Below are 8189 nucleotides of genomic sequence, written 5' to 3'. Positions count from 1 at the left end.
TTTTTTTTTGTAATGTTCCAGAATAAAGCACAATAAATAAGTAAGTAATGGATGTATTTAATAGTGACAGTGAATAAAAAATATACTGTTGTACATGGACTCAGGTCACTTATTTGGAATTTATTAAATTCAATGGGATTCATCTAAGGTTTTATAAAATAAATAGTGTAAAATAAATTACAGTAAAATTACTGTAATATTATTATACTGTAAAACTAAGTTACAGTAAGGATATAAGGATATAGTACTGTAAAATTAAGTTGCGGTAAGGGTATTTTACTGTAAAATGAAATGGCAGTAAGGTCATTATACTGTAAAATGAACTTGCGATAAGCTACTGTAAAGGGGTAGTTACAGTAACTTACTGGCAATAGTGCTGCCAGTAAGTTACCGCAAAAATACAATAAAAAGTCTTAACAGTGTAGAGGTTAGATTCTGTTCCAATGCAGACTACAAAATAGGTAATGTCCTTTTCTTTTAGGCTGCTACAGTAAGTGTGGCATTCAGACAAGAACTTGCCACTCAAGACTCCTCGGTAACACTTTACAGTATGGTTCAGATCGTTAATATTGATTAGTTTTATAAAATGTAACAAATATGCACTAACAATGAACAATTTTATATGTATGAATTAACCTAGATTAATGGCATATTAATTGTTATTCATCATACCTAAAGCACTAACTAATTTTAAGAAGTTAAACCTCATTGTAAAGTGTTACCAACTTTTTTTTTTTAAATAGTCTATATTTGTGAAAAATGATATTAAGCTTGAAAAAAATGTATAGATTTTTCCATTGGGATTTTACTGAATCATGAAAAGTGGGCATTACATTCCAGATTTTATCCCGAATGTAAGCTTGCTGAAAGAATACTTATATAAAAGTGGCGATTTAGATACTGGTTAACTGTACTCAATAGCTCAATAGTATTTCTGTAGATCTCGTGTTAGTGCATGTTGCTAGATCTGTGGGTTTGAGTCCCAGGGAATGCATAGACTAATATAATATTTATAATGCAAATTAAGTTGCTTTGAATAAACGTATTCGCCAAATGTGGTAATGTACTAAGTGAGGTCTGTGGAAAAGGTTTCAGAGGAAGAGCAAGATTCTGAACCCAATAAAAAGCTCTAAAAACTATTATTTTGCTGTTTTTTTATAGGCATGTTCCCTATCAAACACTATTCATGAAAGGTGTTAAAATTGTACATTTAATATCTGCAGAAGCTTGTCACACCTCTGAAAAATAGCATAATAGCCCAGACCGCTTTCTCAGTAAGACTTCTTGTTCTTTAGTGATATTTGACAAAACAGCATTCTGTGTTCACACTTAAAGTTTGTGAAGTTTGACCTCAACATAAGTGATCTTATAATGGGACTTTATTGAATACTACTGACACCTCTTCCAATACAGAGGTATGTGCATGTGAAACTAAACTTCCTTTCTCTCACAGCAGACCTGACGTGTTAACTGCCCTCATCAGGGACATGGTGACAGCTTTATAACCACCAAAATAAACACAGAACTGTATCGTACAAGCTAGCAATAGATATAAAATTGGAGGAAGTGCTCCAAACAAATTATGCTTCACATTACCAGTGAGATTCATGGTGTCTCTGTTATTGTTGGGTTCCTGATCTAATATAAACACTTGAATAAACTACTTGCATACTACAGGTACTGTATAATATTCTTTCAGTAAACAATTGTTAGTTTCTGATTAGATTAGAAAAACAGTAAGTGAAAACTCTGTAAAGTTTCTATCGTGCTGTAGAGGCGTTGACCTAAACTTAAGAAAAATAAAGGTAAGGGAAACATACGTTTATTTTTCTTACCCCAAAACTCAACCTATTTTATGACATTTTGCTTCTCAAGTAAATGCTTAAATGTTTGTATTGGAAAACAAGACAAAAAATTATTTTTGCAATGACTCATTTTTAAATACTGTCGGTCAAGTTGTCGTGCAAAATGATACTAAATTATATAATGTATTGAAAGTTACATTACAGTAACATGGTGTGAAATCTTTTTTAAAAATTAATGCGTGACAGTGAAATGCATTTTATGGTTAGAAAGAGAAGTATAGTGTCACAAAATGTGTTTGGCTTATTTCATATATTATTATTTCATTATTGTTGTTATTAGAACTGAGTTATAGCTGAATAACCTTAAATGCCTTAAAGAAAATGTTAAATAAAATGTAAATTCACATGTTGTTTGTATTGTTTTGTTGGTTGTAATCATTAAAATATTGTTAGAGTTTTTCTGTACAGTATAGTCTGCTAAATAGATGCGTAAACCACAGCAAGCCTTTTTCTCACAGAAACATTTAAAAATGTCACACAAAATTCTTCTACGCAAGTAACCACAACTAAAAATACATGTCAGCACCACCCCTGCCGTACCATGTTTGTCTTTCTCTGCTTATTAGCCCATTTATTTTGTATGATGAGAAGAAAGAGGGGAGCACAAATATCTTAACCCCCATTTGGGCAGAGGGTGTGAACAATGAGGAGTCTTCATGCCGTCTGCCTCGTGGACAGGACCAGGCAGGAGGCTTGCCCTGGGGAAAATGTTCACTATATCACATGTGCTGGGCTGATCCCTAACAAGCTCTGGAAGTCTGGTTCTCCATTTCGGACTGGTTTGGAAATGGTGATAGCACTGGCAAAAATAATTGAGCTTAGATGGGTCTGACAAAGACCTGGATTCGAATCTCATCTTTCTCACGCTTTCTCTCCTCCTAATCTTTCTTCACTGTCCTTTAATTTAAAAAATAAATAAATAAAAACTGGTATGTGATGGAATGTATTATATGCAGTATGAGAGATATGTGAATGTGACAGGCTACCAAAGATGGATCTTATCTGCGTTCCATCAACTGGAAAGATAGCACAAAGAGGCAACACACACACTCTTCTTACTTGAGTTCACACACACACACACACATCTGTTTCATAGTCATGTGTCATTTGATAGAGAGCTATTAGCTCACATAAAAATAGTTTTTCTTTCTGTACTTTGCCTGCGGACACGCATGGTGTGGGGTGGCTCTGTAAACACATACAGAGGGGCCTCTGTCCGAGATTGCTGGGGTGTGTGAATGTATGAGGCAGAAAGACATGCGGGATTGTCGTTTGCAGGGAGCTGAACAACCAAGTTTGAACAAGTTTTAAATTTGGTCACATCGGACAAGGAAGTTGTCTGTTAAATGTTTTATTGCACTCTCTTGTGATGCCACTTAAATGTTGTCTTTAATGGATCTTAAAGGATGGCGCCGTTTATCATGAAACATTATCCGCAATGTATGCAAGTGCACCTGAAGGCCTGATGTTGATATGACAGATCACTGTTACCTAAACAGAAGAAACACTTCCCCTGGGCTGTACATATTGTACTTTGAGTGTCTGATTATTGTAAGTGATTTGAGGAGAGTTTGGGTGGTGGATCAATGAGTGGTGTTATGAGCGAATATTTATGGGACATTCTGAGGAGGTTAATAGTTTGAAGCGATCTGATTTAATTTAGATGGATATCATGTTCCACTTGAGGCTAACCACCTGACCCCATTTATTGGCTATTCGTGAGAGGGAGACATGAAGTGAGACCTGCGCTGTTGGAACTGATTAGAGGTGGATGGTTATCATTTAATTAATTAAAAATGGATACAGCTGGAATTAATATTATGAAAACAAATCATTCTTTATGATATATCTTTATTCATTTAGAAAGAATGTTAGATTGTGATCTGTCTGTGTGTAGCAATAAGCCATGAGATGTTGTTACAGTAATTATACAAGAAAAGGAAAAAATAACAATGTACAGACAAGAGTGGATTCTTATATAAATTTGTGGCAACATTATAATTAAAGGATTAGTTCACTTCCAGAATAACAATTTCCTGTTAATTTACTCACCCCCATGTGATCCAAGATGTTCATGTCTTTCTTTCTTCAGCTGAAAAGAAATTAAGGTTTTTGAGAAAAACATTCCAGGATTTTTCTCCATATTGTGGACTTCAATGGGAGTCAATGGGATGAAGGTCCAAATTGCAGTTTCGATGCAGCTTCAAAGGGCTCTACACGATCCCAGTCGAGAAAATAAAGGTCTTATCAAGCGAAATGATTGGTCATTTTCTAAAAAAAAAAATTAAGAAAGTCAAATGCCCTTTACAAAAAAAGGTAAAACAACAATGACGGATGATTTTGTAGTTGGAGAAGCAAATGATACGGAGTTTTTCGTCCCCTATACCCTACCTTTTTGAACTTAAGTAAACAGACAAAGAACTAACCACGCGTGACCTTTCCAATGTGATTATGTAATGCATGCAGAGCTAGTGCAAGACGTATATACAGGTGCATCTCAATAAAATAGAATGTCATGGAAAAGTTCATTTATTTCAGTAATTCAACTCAAATTGTGAAACTCGTGTATTAAATAAATTCAATGCACACAGACTGAAGTAGTTTAAGTCTTTGGTTCTTTTAATTGTGATGATTTTGGCTCACATTTAACAAAAACCCACCAATTCAATCTCAACAAATTAGAATACTTCATAAGAACTTCATACTTCAATAAAAAAAACATTTTTAGTGAAATGTTGGCCTTCTGGAAAGTATGTTCATATACTGTACATGTACTCAATACTTGGTAAGGGGCTCCTTTTGCTTTAATTACTGCCCTAATTCGGCGTGGCATGGAGGTGATCAGTTTGTAGCACTGCTGAGGTGGTATGGAAGCCCAGGTTTCTTTGACAGTGGCCTTCAGCTCATCTGCATTTTTTGGTCTCTTGTTTATCATTTTTCTCTTGACAATACCCCATAGATTCTCTATGGGGTTCAGGTCTGGTGAGTTTGCTGGCCAGTCAAGCACACCAACACCATGGTCATTTAACCAACTTTTGGTGCTTTTGGCAGTGTGGCCAGGTGCCAAATCCTGCTGGAAAATGAAATCAGCATCTTCAAAAAGCTGGTCAGCAGAAGGAAGCATGAAGTGCTCCAAAATTTCTTGGTAAACAGGTGCAGTGACGTTGGTTTTCAAAAAACACAATGGACCAACACCAGCAGATGACATTGCACCCCAAATCATCACAGACTGTGGAAACTTAACACTGGACTTCAAGCAACTTGGGCTATGAGCTTCTCCACCCTTCCTCCAGACTCCAGGACCTTGGTTTCCAAATGAAATACAAAACTTGCTCTCATCTGAAAAGAGGACTTTGGACCACTGGGCAACAGTACAGTTATATATTTTTTTTTTTTTTTAGAAAATGACAAATCGTTTGCCAAGCAATGTAGTAATGTAATGTACACCCAGTACTGGTATTACACCGGTTTCTGATGCAGCTCGTCCGAAAAAAATTGAACTATTTGTGTGTGCGAAATGCATGAGCGAGAGAAATGTCTGTGTGTGGCGTCTCCTTTTAATGTATATAGTTTACTAGGGCTCATGTGAAATATCTTCCACCCACTCACTATGTTTCTTATGCTCACATAGTTTTCTCGCAAGTAAGTAAAGCTTTATTTATTTCCATTCTTATTCAACTACTCATTCCACGTTTTTCTGCAGATGTCACTTTAGGGGCACTGTAGAATTAAGAGTCAACTATCAGTTTTACATATTTTATGTGCACAATATTTGTCTAATAATGTTAATAATCAATTACGGGTGGTTTGACATTAAAAGCATACTTGTAGAACTAATAAACCTTGAAATGGCTGAGAGAGATGGAGAGAAAGATAAATACTGTATGCACTTTTTAACTGCACCTCTTTGCAGACTTTTCACATAATACATCTTGCAGGCCAAAAAAAAGTGTGTTTCCAACAAATACAGACACTCATTTGGCTTTTGAAACAGGTGCTCTTTAACCTTGCTGTAGGCTATGTTAGTTCATTTTAAACAGAAGTGTGCTCTTGAACAAAATTTTAGGAGTTGTCCCAAAATAGCCTGAGAGAGCAAATCTAAAGCCGCAGATCATCGGTTGAGGTTCAGGCTTTTTTCACAGCTGAGATGAAGCTGATCAATGGTTGCCTTTGAGGCAATGACTTGAAGAACTTTCTAAAGCTTGTTCTTCTATTAGGAAAACACCTTTATTGCTTTGATAAAATTGGTGTTGGCAAACAATTAGAACTAAAACAACAAAACAAGTGGAACTGAACATTTCAAAGGGATATTTATTCCAGAAATTCTGTTATTATATTATTTTCTCATGTGTTTCAAAATGTGCAAGACTTTATTATTTATAGTAGGCCTATAACGTGTTTGGTGGCCACTGCTTTTAATTTTCAGGGAATAATAACTTAACTTTTGGTCTGTTCTTCACACAAAGTACTTGTATGACTTGAAATGCACTACTTTCATTGAATAGAAAATAGCAGCTTAGACATTTAAATAAATATCTCCTTCTATGTTTCTTAGAGCTACCGTATATACTGTAGACATCTGTTTAAATGCGAAGTAGTTCACAATAAATGATAACATTATGGACAATATGTAACTACAGGCAAATTCATACTCCTATCACATGTTTACCTTTACCCCTCAACCCCCCGGACTCGTTTTTCTGTCAAGCTTTGTCTTATATAGTTCAACACAGCAGTCATAAGCAAATACAGTCACTGTGTTCATGGGAATTAGATGAATCAGGGAGCCCAGGAGCTTAAAGTCATCTCATGAGGTTTGACAAGCATGACCAGGCACAAGCCATCGGCCTCTTGGATGCCAGAAGATCCTGAAAGATATGTTGTATTAAGAAAGCCTGCAGCATCTAACCCACTTTCTTCATGGTTTATTCAATCAAACCTTTAAAACAAGTAAAAGCAACCTGGGAATTACCATGTGAATTCTCTGAAATGACTGCTTTGCTTAATGTTTGCTTTGTTTGACACCGCAATACACCTCAATTGGAACTGCCATTATCTTATTTTCCTGAAAATTGCTTTAGGTGAAACAACATGAAGCATGAAGGATGAACATGAAGAAACTTCAAAGAGATATTTTGGGGTCCAGAAGTTTACATTTTTTTACTCCGCTCACCAAGTTCGAGCTTAAAATGACTACCAAATTGTAGTATAATTCTGAAAAAGAATGAAAGGAAAGGATGGCAGATGAGTTTGTGTTCAGAAAAGAGAAAATTAATATTCTGCGACCAAATGACTGACAAAAAAAAAAAAAACTAAAATGAAAAGAGGAAGGTGATTAGCAGTTTGATAAAAGATAAATAAGCAAATGTAGGGAGGAAAAGGAAAGGGAGTTCAAGGAAACATTTATTTACCTTAGCAAGCATACATGGCCTTGGAGTCATGTGATTTTTTTTTTTATAAGAAGAAGAAAGGTAAATATTATGGTTTCAGTAAAGCGGGGTGACTATAGTTTAGTATGGAGTAACTATATACCCACATGTAAACAGCCTGGGGTTGTTACCTTAACTTGGGTTGTTCATGATGAAAATGTTAGAGAACATAGTGTGGTGTAGTCTAATGTGCTAGGAAATATCTTTGCAACTGTCTAGCATAGTGTTGCTTATCAACCCAATTTAAATGTAAAGGTATTAAGCCAACCAATGGAAATATATTGAATTACAATGGCATATAAATTATGCAATTAGCGAGTTTTATTGGGTCTTTGCTGTCACAGAATGTGGAAGGGTTCTGGTTACTCGGTTATTTCCTTATTGCTAGTGATAATCTAATTTATTTTTTCTCACAAAGTCTGGCATTTCACCAGTATGTCCTATATAAAGTGTAATATTTGTAATATCACAAGGTGCAATAATTTTGATTGTACACTTTTTCTTGTATTACAGCTGAAACAATCTTCTGTTAAACCTTCTTCTGTTCATTTTGCCACATAATCTGTCATATTTAGTTTTCTTGTTTAACATATTTCCTGTCAATCCTTAGTTTAAAACATTTTGTCATGGGGCATGTTTTTATGTTTTGTTCTGTTATTGGTGTAATCCTCGTTCTAGAATACATTTTACTTCGCTAACAGTTTTATTTGCCTTATTGAACTTGTTCAGCAGTTTCATTTCAGATTTGACAATTCGGTATTGAATTTAAAAGAAAACAACGAATGTGTTTATCTCTGAGGCTGGAATGATGACAAATCACAAGATTATATGAACAAATGGGAATACAGCAAAGACAACTAAATCATCAGGAAACAGGGGTAAATGATGGGTGAAC

The sequence above is a fragment of the Sinocyclocheilus rhinocerous genome, unplaced genomic scaffold (genome assembly GCF_001515625.1).
Source record: "Sinocyclocheilus rhinocerous isolate Xijiao unplaced genomic scaffold, SAMN03320098_v1.1 scaffold562, whole genome shotgun sequence".
Lineage (NCBI taxonomy): Eukaryota > Metazoa > Chordata > Actinopteri > Cypriniformes > Cyprinidae > Sinocyclocheilus > Sinocyclocheilus rhinocerous.
This window is presented reverse-complemented; position numbering follows the sequence as displayed.